Source organism: Lolium rigidum, chromosome 2, assembly GCF_022539505.1.
Source record: "Lolium rigidum isolate FL_2022 chromosome 2, APGP_CSIRO_Lrig_0.1, whole genome shotgun sequence".
NCBI classification, from domain to species: domain Eukaryota; kingdom Viridiplantae; phylum Streptophyta; class Magnoliopsida; order Poales; family Poaceae; genus Lolium; species Lolium rigidum.
The window spans coordinates 82,453,889-82,469,232 of record NC_061509.1 but is presented as its reverse complement, the minus strand read 5'-3'; positions in this window follow the sequence as shown (position 1 = coordinate 82,469,232).

Here is a 15,344-nt window from a genome sequence, read left to right as displayed (position 1 = left end):
CTCGAAGGGCTCAACAAGCGCTCGTTACTAATCCTCCGCCTTGTCCGTGTGTCGCCCGTCATCGTCGGACCACTCGAAGTTGTCGTCCTCCTCCTCCTCCGCTTCATCCTCGTCCTCCTCCTCCGCCTCGTCGCCGTCGTCCTCCTCCTCCTCCATTTGCGCATCCATTTGTGCCGCCCAACGCATCGGCCTCCGCCGCCAACGCATCCGTCCGCGCCCCCAGGCCGCCTCCGTTGCCGCCAACGCCGCTGCTGACGCTCCTCCGCCGCCTTCCGCTGCTGACGCTCCACCGCCTCCCGCCGCCACTGCTCAATCGCCTCCAGCCATTCACGGTGCTGGAGATTCCGCTCCATGTGCAGGCGATGCCGCTCTGCATGCCACCGCTCACCCATCTCCTCCGTCCGGCGCCACCGCGCCACTTCCGTCGTGGCGGTGTCGAACACCGCTATGGTTTCCGCCAGCACCGCCTCCTCACACGCCTCGTTCTCCGCAGCTTCCGGGTCGATGTCGAACTGCGGTGCTGGAGGTGGTGGAGGTGGTGGTGGAGATGGTGGTGGAGGGAACTGGCCGGGGCAGGGGTGGTTCATCATTGTGCAGGTGGTGTTTTTGCGATGAGGTTTGTGCTTGCGACAGAGAAAGGGGTCCCGGCGGCTGTGGTGGCTACCATTGAGCGAGGGAGACCTTTTATAGACGCCGGCATCGCTAGAAGAGGCGGGAAGATAGAGAGGGAAGAGGCTAGAAGCGGCGGGAAGAATTCGCGGGAACACGCGGTGGCGTGCGCACGCCAGCGACGCGTGGAGGCTGCGCAACGCCGATGAGATGTCTCGCCTGCCCCTCCGTCGCCATTAAGGCAAAGTTGCGATGCTTTGTTCGTGAGTCGCTTACACGTCGGTCCCGCCACTCCCCGCCTCGCATTTCATTGTGTCCGGCGTGCCTGAGCATCCCCTGTGGAGCGGGGACGGGCTCGGGGCACCGGACACCGTATTGGGCCACGCCGGACGGAAAGAGCCTTTGGAGGACGCGGCTGGGAACGAAATTTTGTCCAGCGCGCCCTAAATCCCTTTGGGGACGCTTTGGGGACGCGGCTGGAGATGCTCTTAGCAAGTTATAATCCAGTTAGCTAGCTAATAGTGCATGTAGTAAACGCATCTATAGCATGACATCAGGCGAAAACACGATCGCGCACGGTTGTCTGGTTTGACTCAGAGTCGGAGGTTTTGTCTCCGTTTCTCGACCAAGACCTGGTTGTAAATTCTATTGCTGAATATAAAACCACTTTTACCTGCAAAAAAAAAGATGTCGGGCAAAAGAACGATCTTCATGGCGCTAGACTGCATAAACACTGCAGTTGGGAGTAGCAGAGGGTCACGGAAGCGTACTGCGTACGCATGCGGGCAGCTTGGGCTGACCAGACGTTGTTGAACCACTGTAGAGGAGTTCCCGATAGCAGGAAGTGCAGCCAGCAGTGCTAGGAGCACCGGCCGTTGTTCGGCCATGACAGATTCGTTCCCGGAAGCACGGGAAGCCTCACAAAGTGTGAGTGCTACGCATTTGTGAGCCCTACTGAAGTTACGTTTCACGCGCCACGATTGCTCGTCGCCTGCCCATGACGATGCTCGCTCACCGGGTACGATAGGCTCGACAGGTGCGCTCCTCGCCGCGCCGGCCATGATGCTAGCTAAAACACCCTTTACCCCTTGAGCATTGGATCCTACTCCACGATACATACGTGAGCCATCACGACGAGTGTCTCGCCGAGGCCGTCCACCTCCCAGTCGGCGGGCACTACATATATGCTTTCGTATTTGTCTACCAAGTTGTCGTTCGCACCTGGCTCTGAGAAGCCATGTTCGAGGAAGAGGAGGAGGATGGCGAGGTCGGGGCTCCATGGCTAATGGTCCTTGTCCGTGGTGAGGAACCCGAGTGGAGGGGAGGGTAGCTTGACAGCGATGGACATGGTGGCGAAGTAATGAAGTTCCCAACTTCCGAAGCTGGCGCGGGACTTTACGTCCAGGCAAGTTAAATAGAGCTACATATCACAATGAGCACTCGTTGGCCAGCGTCTTGATCAAATAATCACCTTTACGTGGGTTTCCAAGCCATGCACGTGGCACTTCCAGGATATGCGTGCATATAACCTCCAATACTAAATTGGTGTGTTACAGACCCCGAAAGCGCTGTAAGACCACCTCCGAAAATGGGCGGGAAAACTCCAAACGGAAAAAGTGTCTGCCTATTGATCCGTCCATGGTGTTGGAAGAGAAGAAAGACCTGCGATGTGGCAAATCACCATCCATGTAGGGTGAGGAGACCTGCACTATTGAAAACGATGTGGGATCTAAATAATAAAATCAGGCGATTCTTATCAAAATGGTGTTCTCATAATAATAATAAAAAGTTGTCCTTGTAATCTGGGATATAATAAAACCCTTGTAGCAAAATTCCTCTTAATCAAAAAGGCAATTCTTAGGCACATGTCTAGGTGCACATGTCGCTGCAACCAAGGGAGGTGGTCCAATATTAAACTAAATCCTCGCAATCACATGCGGCACAATTTATATTGGTATTATATTAAGGGAAAAGATCCATTGTCCGATCATGAAATGTCGACATATATATAGAAATAATATGAGCATAAGAAAATACACGCAAGAGTATTAATGTGAATACCAATCAAGCACATGAAATAAGAGGAACCCATGTATTATTGTGAGAATAAAATATGGATGGGGCGAGGTTTATATTGACACGGAATAGGTCGTGTTGATCATTTCTGGAGATTCATATGAACGCAAAAAAACAACAACGTTGAAAGCCTTTCTCCCTCCCACCTAAAGAGATGACTAGTATAGTCAGATGGCCACTCTCACCGGTATGTCGCGGTTCATTGATTTATTTGCATAATTCCACTTAACTGTCACACTAATATTGGGCATGCCTACCTAGTCTGTTTTCCATCCAGCAAAGTACTACCTCCGTCCCTAGCATAAAATAAAGACGCTGATGGTGGTGGCAGGCGTGGCTGCGATGGCTCCGACATCTAGGATTGTCGATGGTGGTGAAGAGCATGGCACCGACTCACATGTTTCGTTTCCAACTGTCAACCAGCCCCACATGCAATTCTCTTGGTAATGTAGTTCCTCATACTCCTCTCTAGGTCGTGTCAACTTCCATCGGTTAATCATATATATACACCGGTACTTTTTCATCCAAACTTAAACTAACCTCATGAAGTTGTAAATAAATCAGTGTTAGCTAGCTAGGTACTAATTAATCAACGCACGCACGATTAGGTAGATGGTGTACACTAGCCATCTGTATACTGAGCTAGCAAATGAATGAGTGGTGCATGCGTCTCCCAAGTTGAAAAGGAAAAGAAAAGAAAGAAGGAAAAGCTAACCAACTCAATCTTTTTATGAGTGCAGTGCATGTGGTAGGATTAACGAACTTGGTTAATTGCATGCTAAAAAGGTGCTACACTTCGATCGGGTTTGTTCGCAAAAAGAAATAATGTGGAGAGCGCCCGCGCGCGGACGTATAGTTGTATGATTTCGATCACCATCGCGACTTTGTTTTTCCCGACCGAATCATCTTGACTGATTTTTGGTGGATGACCGAAAGTCTTTTGCTCCTGTGCTATTCGGTCAGCGGCGAGTTTGTAGTAGTTTGGCTCTTTTTCGATCTTTTCTCTTGCAACGAAATGTCGAAAGAAAGAAACCGGCAAAGGCAAGGCAATAATAGTGAAGGAAATGGCTTCTATACCATTGACAAACTCTGCAATGGCTCATTTGCCATTGAACAAGTTACAGTGCTTATATACCAAGCACAAACAAATTTAATTGCTTATATACCACTGGCTGTTAGTCAAACGTTATCTTAGTCTATTAAGAGGACAAAATGACTGCTTTGCCCTCAATGGCAAATAAGCAACAATTGTAAAACATGTCTAGATGTTTTTTTTTTTGGAATTTTCTGTTCTTTTTTTACAGGGAATTTTCCATTTCTCTAATGGGTGAAGCGTACCGACCCTTATACATACATGCATCCCCGAACATTGAAGTATTTTCCTTAATCTTTATTCATTCCATCGTTAAACAACAACAAATGAGATAGATCATGGTGGTTATCATGTAAATCGTAAGACTTTGTCACTGTCTTTCCTTAAAGGAAAATTGCTCATTCGGGTATTATCAAGCACTTGTGAGACGTCTAGCCTATGTTGTAGCTTTGCCATTGCAAGCTCCACACCTGAATCCTGCAGATTCCTTAAGCCTTACCAGATAAGATAGGAATTTTTCTACGCTGAGGGTAAGATAGGAATTTTTGGATGGATTGAGAGACACACTAACGAGTGACTAACATCGATGGGAAATAACTAGAACTTGCTTGTGTTCGGTATATAAGAACTGCAGCTTTGTTGGATGGAAAATAAGCCATTGTGTAGGTTTTTCAATGTACAGAAGCAATTTTCTCATAATAGTGTCGCCTAGTCCATCGACTGCTGATCCGCGGGCTGAAAAGAGCAAACAGCACACGCCGATGGTTGCGTCTCACTAGTCACTAGTCATACAAGTCGCGAAGTGCTGGGGGCTCCATTCGGTGAGACGGATCAGCAGTTTGTGTCGCCCTTTTCCTCTTTTTTCTTAGAAAAAATGACCATCAACTATGAACACTGAAATAGATTATTGGACATAATCAATTCAGAAAACTATTGATCATGACAAGACATAAATCATAGATAACGACTACATCGTAGCACTAAACTAGGACGCGCGATGGCGGATGGACACATGAAACGATCGGCAATGACTGCACCCTAGCATGAATCAAGGGCCCCGCGGAAAGTGCGCCACGTCGGGGCGACACATGAAATGACGAGTAATAACTATCATTCCATGTAGGACATAATAACACTTGACGCAGTCTTTGGACCGGCCAGGAGAAGTTGGTGACGATACCACCCAACGATGACCATGTGTCGCAACATGTGAGCCGTAGACCTTTTGATGGTGGTGAGAACAACAAGCTCGTAGTGTGGTCATACCATGGACGTACGGCCGAGGAGCTTTGATCCGTTTGATGGTTGGACACAAAACAAACACCTTGATTTTGTCCCAACGGCAGAACCCCTAAGGGCACATCCAACGGGGCGACGCCATTTCGGATATCCAAATTAGCCGCGCGCGTCCGTTTGCATCGGCTCAAATGGCTGAATTTGACCTCGTGTCCGTTTGCGCCAGGGGTGTTCCTAGCGGTCCGACGCATGAAAAGAGCAGTTTTTTTCATTCAATAAAACTCATAATTTTATTACTTTACAAATTGATAGAGAAAATAAAGTTTAAAAGGGCCGTCATGGCCTACTAAAACCTTGCCATCAACTATTGCTCGTCGTCGTTGATGAGGTCAATGATCTCCGCCGTCCACCATCGCAGTTGGTAGACCAACGGTGGAGGTGGAAGGGGGGCCGGCGATGGAGGAGGAACGAGATCATGCGGTGACAGAGGCCACGGATCCCGGGTCGGGGATGGAGCAGGAGACGGCGCGCACGCGTGCGTGCGTGTCGGTGTGGCTGGAGGAGTCGCCGACGTCCCCTACGATAGCCATGATTCACGAAGCTGGACGCCGAGGCCGTCCCACATAGCGAGCTGGTCGAGGTCGCTGTTGGCCATGGCGATGGCGATGGCCTCCTCCTCACTGATGCCCGGTGGCTAGGTCTTCGGATCCCAGCCCTGGCAATCGTCGCTTTTGTTGTTTGTCCCTAGGACCTGAACATCGCCGTCCCCATACTCGCCCTCGCCATCGCCATCGTACTCGTCCTCGGCATCGAGCTCATGGGTGAACAAGTCAACATCGCCAAGGTATCTGTAATATCCCAGGTATTGGGGTTACAAAAATAGAGGAAACAGATGTGTGCATTGCATTCATGCATAGAAAATCTGGGTAATTTTCGCGCTTTAAAGTAAAACAGTCACAGTAACTGAAGTTTCACTTGACCTTGGTAGAATTGAAGTAGCCCATCAAGTCAAGCGCTATAAACCTCAATGTGACCTTTTCTAAAACCTTGTTTTGGGTAGAGATGATTCGATCTAAGGGGTTAGATCAAATGGAACTAAAAATTAACACAACAACACTTTACTCAATGATTAATTGCTTGATCTCATAAAAGATCATAACATGGTATTCCTTGCCATAACATAAGAACATCTATTCAATTGGAAATCAAGTAACTATAAATGGAGAAACCATCCTTCACTTATCTTTTCCATGTCTTTAATAAATAAATATTGCTACCATGAACCTCATGGTATTTCTTGAATTAAACTCTTGAACTTAACCCCAACAAAGGCTTATCATTAAACCCTAGAGATGGGAGAAGCCTATAACCATCAAATAGATAATAATCAAACCCTAAGTTATTAACACTTATAAGTTAAGAAACTACACTTGGGGTATAATTGAATTCACTTTAAAATTAATTACCAAATATGGTAAAACACAAGGACCTAAGTGCATAAAAGCCCCACATTCTTATTTTAAGCATAACTATTTAAATATGTGGAATATCACAAAACTAAATTCATTTACATTACGAATTATAGTTCAAACTATTTGAATAAAATAAACTATGAGTACTTTGAAACTCATATGATCATGCCTTGGTGAAATCAAATATCATCATTCAAAATTGGGGTATAATCCTTTTCTTTGACATTTTGATCCCAATAATGATATAAATACCACCACATATGATATAGTGACTCAACCACAAGCATAAAACCATTCACAAGATATTTAGTAACAAAAGCCACTTGGCTATCCAAAAATAAATCACATGAGAGGATAATCTCAATGCCACATAGGATGAAAATATCTTCATAGCTTGAATCCTAAGCTATGCCACCTCATGCTTAAAGGATTGCTATGGATGAGAGCATGACAACCAAGCACCTTATTCATCAATTTAAAGCAAGAGTCATCCACCCATGTGTCATGTTACTAGAGCATGCCCAAGCCTATAAAAGGAGCATCACACTTCATCCATTTCATCATCTTGCACCTTGATGCAAGAAGACCAACACATTGAGCCACTCCATAAAATAGTTAGGATCAAGATGAAGCAGCTAGGAGGTGGAGGCATGCCACAAGATGCAGAGTTTATCGGATTTCCGAAGAACAAGCTACGGAAGCTAGCAAGGTAGAATTCTTAGGCAAACCACATATTTAGTTAATCACATCATCATTCCTTGAGTAGAACCCTAGAATAATCCATTCCAAAATAAGAATTGGGAGTAGAAGATAAACATTAAGAATAAGTTGCTCATGATGATGCCATGACCATGCTTTGGGGAAATAGAAGAATAAGCCATAAGATAACCCTATATTTAAGGTAGTGTGAGAAACCATTCATCCTTATAACCAAAGTTAACTATAAAAAGAACCATAAACATTTTAGTTACTCTAAATGATAAATTAAGGATAATAAAAGAAGTATATTGGTAGAAGATAAAAACCAATTCTCAGATCCTTAGTAACTAAAGGAGCACATGAAATATTAAGCAAGTAACCATTTTTATCATGCATTGGGGAGAGTAAACCTAGTCAATGCAATATGGTATCATCTCATATCTACAACCTAGAATTATATCTCAACTCTAGTTTGTGTATCACTTAAGTGATTACAACTAAGAAACCTAAACCATATTTGAGATCCAACCCATGTGTCATTAGGTAAATAGCATTTGAACTCTAATGGTTCATTATTTAAATCCTATGCTTCAATTAAAACATAAGAACCACCTAATGCTAAGTCCTATAATTAAACCATATGTGTAGTGATCAATCCATTATCTTTGTAACAAGATAAACCATGATGGAAACAATAACTACTTAGATACTTTCAAATATAATGATAGTATTAACCTTAATAAGGGGGGGTTATGATATAAACTATAAAACCCTAATACAATTGAGTTCACATAAAATCATGTGCAATTGACCAATTCCTCCAATATGAAGCCAAGTCCTAATAAATAACTTCCTAAACATTTGGAATAAGAATCATCAACTCTAATTATCCAACAGGAGTTATATTACAAATGAGAAAGAAAATTAAAATGAACACCTAAATTCTTGTCTAATTAAAAATTGCAACAAGGCTCACATATATTTATGTTTATTCAAAAACAACACAGTAATACAATGATCCTTGTATTAGACCTCATGAAAACCAAATTGTTAAAAACCTGCAAAACAGACAAGAATTCAAATTTGAATTAAAACCAGAATTGAAAACAAGAAATAAAAACAGAAAAGAAAAGGAGAGGAAAAAGACTTACCTGGACCTTACCTGGCCGTGTAGCCCACCAAACGGCCCAGCAGCCCCAGTCCAGCACAGCCCATCGCGGCCCAGCTACCGTTTCGCGTGGATAAAGACGAGGAGACGTCGTCGTCTTCGTCTTCTTCACTGGACGCACGGGAGCTCGCCACCGCGACGAGAACTCCACGTCCCGCGGTCGCCGCCGCAGTGGTTGACCGCCAGCGCACGCCCAAGGACGTATAAAATGCACGGGAGACCTCCATTTCTTCCTCCTCTGCGTAATTTTCCCCAATGCCGAAACCCTAACCCTCAGACCACCACCTCTCGCCGTCGTTTGGAGCCTCCCCGGACCTCGTCGTGACCACCATCAGCACCGCCATGGTCGACATGGTCACGGTGCGGGAGGAATCGAGCCGAAACCCCTCAGAGGATCCTCACCGAGCTCATCTCTCCGACGACCGGCGCCATGAAATCCGGCGAACCAGACCACCGCAAGCCACGCCGTCAAGCCCTGCGTGCTCTTGGTGAGCCACTGATCCTCCTAGCATGCGTAGCTCGCTCGATTGCATCCCGTAGCATGCCCTGCATCGTAGGCCCGTAAGCTCTGCCGCTCGGTCTCGCCGCCGGCGAAGCTCCGGCGACCATTTGGAGGCGGCGCCACCACCAGTAGGTTTGTCTCGTCGCCCTCGTTCGACTGAGCACACACACGTCCTCGCGGGAACCCGGGAACACCGACGACCATCGGCGACTGGCCGTCGGCCAGCCATTTCCCTGCCACATCGACGCCACGGTGGCGCCTGACGTGGACCACTGGCCCACTAGCCAGTGGCTGTGGGTACATTAGCCGGGTACATTTAGTTGTTTTCAGTTTATTTCAAATTATAGAAAATGTCCGAAACTTTGAAATAATTTAGAAAATCCATCATAACTCAGAAAAATCCAAATGAGATATCAAAATGATCCTAAAAATAAAATCTATCTAATAAAAATATAAAATGAAATCTATATTTTTAATAAAAAATCAATTATTTAATGTTTGTTATTTAAGCCTTTAATTTAAATTCTAAATACAATTAAAAATTCAGAAATTAAGAAACCATTTATAAATTAAATAAAACCAGTAAGCAAATAAAGAAAACATGAAAACTAATTTTCTTTATTTGCAATCATATTAAATCATTATTAGGGAAATTTAAACCCTGATTATTAATTACCCTAATTATTAATTGTTTAAAAATAATAAAATGCCAAATTCATTATTATTTTTATTTCCCAGTTACTAATAACTTCAACTTTAACATGAAGTTATTAATCATAGAACCATAGGGTAAATAGCAAACCCTAATTCATTATGAAATGATGTAACAACCTCATCATTTCATGTGTAATCCTAAAACCCTAATCCATTCGGGAACCCTAGGACCACTATTTCATGTAAATCTTAATTTGCTACTAAATCTAAACCCTAGGTTTAGACAGGTGATCAACAGACATTGTATTCATACCTAGATCCATAATTAGCCACTAAGTGCATATCCAGGTCCACATAAAATAAAGCAGCCTATCACTAATATATGGATATCTCATGTGTTCATCTTCATCAAACCTAGATAATCAAAGTAGGGTGAACCAAGTGTAAACCTAGATCCTATTACCAAAGCCATCATCCATATTCATTCCTACTTAGCATCACACCAATGTGATGAACCTTAGGAGCAACTATGCCAAAACCTGAGCATTACCTAACCATATTCCACTAAACCCTATTAGTATTGGATATTTATCAACCATCCTATTCAGGAGCCAATTACTCCTTACTTAATAGAACCAACAGTAAAACCTAGACCACTTCAACCCTAATTGATATACTTCTTATTAATTAAGAAGTATGTTCTTCAAAAGTTATTCTTTTGAAGAAAATAAGGAATCATCATCAACCCAGCTTATAAGGACCTATAAACCCTAGCCGACTATCACTAGCAAGATAAACCAACCTTGACAACAACCATGTATAATGAATTGCTTAGGATGCCTAGGCTTATCTCAACCTTACAAGCCCTAGTTGCTGATGAATCCAACTATATTGTGATCCATCTTATACTTACTCCAGAAACTACTTGGAACCAGAATAAATTATAGCAAACCACAAACCTAATTACCATACTTGTTCTTTATTAAAGAACATGTTCTTCAAAAGTTATTCTTTTAAAATATATGATAATTAATCATCAACCATGCCATATAGTATTAAAACTGACCACTGTTCTTTACTTAATAACATTATGCCAATTATCATTCTTTGTCTGCTCAATTGATTATTCTGCTCTATTAACTACCTGTTTATAATACCAAGTAATCACACCTGAATAAGAACCTTGTATGTGAATCACTCTAAAAGTGCAACACACCCTGAACCAATCATTACAACCCACTAATCCTAAATCATCGGGGTTAGATCACGCTTAGAGCGATTGCATCTCATACTTATGCATTATTGCATCATTGCCAATCTTTTAAACATCGTCCTTACCGGACGATGATGCTATTTCAGAATTTGGAGTTATTGCGTATCGAAGACCTTGCCTGCATAATCTTGCAGTCAAGAAAGGCAAGTTCATCACTTGCTCATGTCATTTGAGTATCTTTATCAAATTACTTGCAAAGTACTATGATTACCACTATTGCATAAAAACCAAAACCACTATTTTCATAACTATGAATATGACTATGTGGTGGGCAATGGAACCATGGATTGTGTTGATATGGTGGAGGTTCCATTGCAAAGGTTAATATCCATCTAGGATTAAACAACAAATGTCGCCAGTGATTCTTGTGCCGTAATACCCGTGTTAACCATAAGATCCGGAGTGGGACGGAGTAGTCAAAAGTGTTTCCACCTCTTGAACATCAACGGATTCGCTTACCGTAGACGGTTGTATCTTGCGGAGCAATTGGTGGGTGGGGAGCCCCTTCTAATTCCCCACGGTATAGCTGTTGCTTACCGTAGACGGTTGCTTGCTTGCGGAACAATTGGTGGGTGGGGATCCCCTTCTAATTCCCCACGGTAATGTGGTCTATGATGGGTTGCAGCTACCGGCGAAGGAGTTTGGTTAACGAGTCCCAAACTGTTGTCGTGGTCGGGGTCCACCCTGAAATTACGGGAATAATGGGACCGACGAGGACCCGGGGTCGGGGTATGCAACAAAGGGTGGGTGTTCGAGGTAGCGGAGGAACATGATTGGCTAGACCTTATACCGGGCCTCACACCAAAGGAAGTGTGGACGGGAACATATGCCCGGTTGGCACCAAGGTTAAGATCTCTTATGGGTAAAGCAACACACCTCTGCAGAGTGTAAAGAACCGTGACCTGTCACTCCCTGTTCCGGGATAAGGAACTGCGAACGCGGCCGGAAAGGAGCTCCATGAAGTTCTAGTAAACCGGTGAAGGCTGACGGACATAGTTCTTCTGAATAAAAGCAACCTCTTGAAGAAATGATTATGAAAACCTGCATTGGTATTAGACTTTCTGGTCTAATGCCGTAGCTAGTGCATTGAACACCTCTTTCCTATAATGAACTTGTTGAGTACGCTCGTACTCATCCCACTCTTAAATCCCCTGCTTAGATATGAAGGCATCGAAGGAGGATCTACAGTGCAACTCGAAGACCGAGGAAATCAACAACTACTTCAAGAGACAGGACCCTGTCAGAGGAGTCAAATACCACATCCAACAAGGAGAAAACCTAGTATAGCCATAGAAGGGAACTAGCTTCCTAAACGTAGCTCCTACTTAGCTAGAATCTATTCTTAGCCTCTCTAGCTAGTTAAATACTCTACAAATAGAGTTCGTGATAGGACTAGACTACGAGTCGTTCTTCTGGAGTTATCTGCAGTTTTACCTCATTGTAAAGTAGGAGGCTATGATGATCTTATGTAACAGAGTCTGTGTGTAATTCTATAGACATGCCTTGGACCCGCATATGTTTCTGTTGTACCACTCTGAGCGATATAATACTAGTGGAACGTTGTTTCACTGGTGTTATATCAGACTTGCATACTACACCATGCAGTGGTATGCCGGGTAGCCACAGTTGGTATCAGAGCAAATGCTTTTACCCTAGGATTAAAACCCTTTAAAGGAGACCTATAGGATTGGTAGTGTCTATAGGAAGTTGTCCTAGGTAAACCAAATACTTCTTTTGACTTGAGATGGATATTCACTTGAGAATAATCCTGACACACTTAAGTCAACATTTCTTACCTAACTTACCAAGATAAAGTAAAGTTAGTCAGCTAATCCCAAACATGTAGTGCACAATTAAGTTCCTAAACAATAGATGAGTAGATCACTGTTGGTACACAATACTTGGTAGTCCAAAGAGAGGATACAACCATAAGGAAGATATCCTATTGGAAGATATGTACCAACAAAGGTTATGATTCAGTAAGAGTTATTCTGATCTATAATAGAAGAGATAACAAGTGATGAAGATAAGTATATAAGGTAAATATCTTACTAGAAGATGTAGACCAATGCAAGTAATGGGTAAGTAAATTATCCAAACTTGTAAAACAATTGATAGTAGGTGATAACTATGAGTCATATGAGGTAGTAAAGCCCATGATGAGTCAATCATGGGAGGTAAGGAAGAGTGATAGGAATAATATATGTCTACTCACAAGGTAGAGTTGCTGATCATATAAGATTCACTTGAGAATCATTATGTGATGTAACAAAATATCATAAACATTTAGGTGGAGAACAATAAGAAGTCAGACAATAGTGCAAGAAATATGTTCCAAAAATATGGGAAGTGTGCCAAGCACATCTTGACCATAGTCTTATGATACAAACACTTGGAAGTATAAGACCTATATTCCAATAGTTATGTGTATAGAGTAGCCACAATAGAACAAATTATATCATGGGAGACAATCCTCAACAACATAGAAGTTAAGCTAATACTTCCAAAGAAAATTAGGTTAACCTTAACTATCCTAGACCACTTTGTTTCAAGTTTATCTCATTGCAAATGTGCAATTAAGGTAAAGGTTGAGACAAATAGTAGAATTCCCTATATTCGTGCTAAGTATCACGATATAAACCTATATTATGTGGTGTTATATATTACACATCAGAGCCTGATGTTTAGAGATGTCATACTCAATTATTTTATTCAGGCTTATGATGGTGTGTATTATAAACACAAAGCTGAATCTTCTTGGATTTTATTGGATTTTCATTGATTGACTAGATCCATACATGAAGTTTGACTTTGGTATGCAAATGCATGTTGCAATATCAAGTTCTTACTTGGTGCTATAGATCTAGAGGGTAATGGTATTCGTGTGAGGAAGTGACGAATTCTGAAGATTCTGAAGACAAGATGAAGGTTCATCAGAAAAAGGAAGTAAAGTTGTGGGATGTAACCACAATACTCTTAATGAAGTACCATCAGAAACTCATGCTTACCTCAACAGAGGAGTACTTTTGTACGAAAGAAGCATGAGGGTGAAAAATATAATGATTATGGTGAAGCTGAAGCAGATCCATAGTCAACATAGAAGAGGGAATGCATGGGAAATCACTTAGGATACTATATTCATAGTGTCAGCTAGTGGTTTTCTTGCAAAATAAACCCGGAATGAAGGAAGGTGATATATGAAATCATAGCAAACATAAGAAGACCATAGTCGATATCAGAAGACCACAATTGGTATAATATCAATACTGCGAGATAAAGTAGAAGATGTCTCGTCCAGTTGATCAGAACCTATAATAGAATCCATTTTTAGATATCAAATAGCCACAGTTGGTATAATAACCACAGCTGGTATCAGTTGGTATTACAAATAGTCCACGATTTAATTAGTTGTAACAAAAGTTTGTGAACAAATAAAAATCTTGTCAGCCAAATAGCTAGATCTATAAACATTTAGTCAAAGGATTCACATTGGATGTCCACAATTGAGTGGATACACCACAAAGTTTCTTCACAAAACCTTAGAGGAATATAAATTATAAACAAGACCTATACCAATATTCTAATCATAAGTCCAATAGTTGGAAAAAAACGAGTTGAAGACCATAAGAAAACTCTAAGGGGTAGAGTAAAGATTGAGTTGGATGTACAATAACTCAATATTTTGAGCATAATAGAAGAAGAAGGTCTGAACTGAGAGGAAGTTCGATTTTATTTTCATAAGATTGATGAACAATACTTTCAGAAGGAAGTCAGACCAGAAGCCGAGGTTCATACCTCGAGGACATAAGAAGTGGATTATAACTTGCGCAAGTAAGTAATATCTACTCAGAAGTACTTAAGCTCAAGTAAGTCAAAGATAATGAAGTTGGATGAAGGAAATACCGGAGACCAAATATAGCTAAAGAAGGCCAAAGACTGAAGTAGATTGACTATACCAAAACTAAAGTCTATTTAAAAGATTCCTTTCATGGAACCTAAATAACCCAAAATAGTTATAGGTATCAACTATAAACCATGATTAGATGGACTAAATGAGTCTAATCCATTCTTAAGAGGAATAAACCATCAGGATCATTTCCATGTTAAGTACCTTACTTAATACCATTATTGCAATTTTGGTAGTAAGGGAAAACAAAGACTTATTTTACCAAATAGGAGTATGTTATTAAATTAGTCTTCAGTTAAGACTAGCAGTACCAGAAGAAGTCCTAATCATTGAATCGTCAATGAGAATGGAAACAAGAAAATGATATTGGAAGAAATCAAAGAATCAAAGTAAGAACCATGGTTCAGAGATAGACACTAGTGGATTCCAGGAAGAATCTGGACAAAGGATATATCCAATTATATCCAGTAAGTTCAATACGGAGTTCAAGAAAAGTCGTAGTCTGCACAAGTCAGATCCAAACTCCGAAACGTGAGAGAGATCAAACTTCGAGGACGAAGTTTAGTTTAAGGGGTAGAGACTGTAATATCCCAGGTATTGGGGTTACAAAAATAGAGGAAACAGATGTGTGCATTGCATTCATGCATAGAAAATC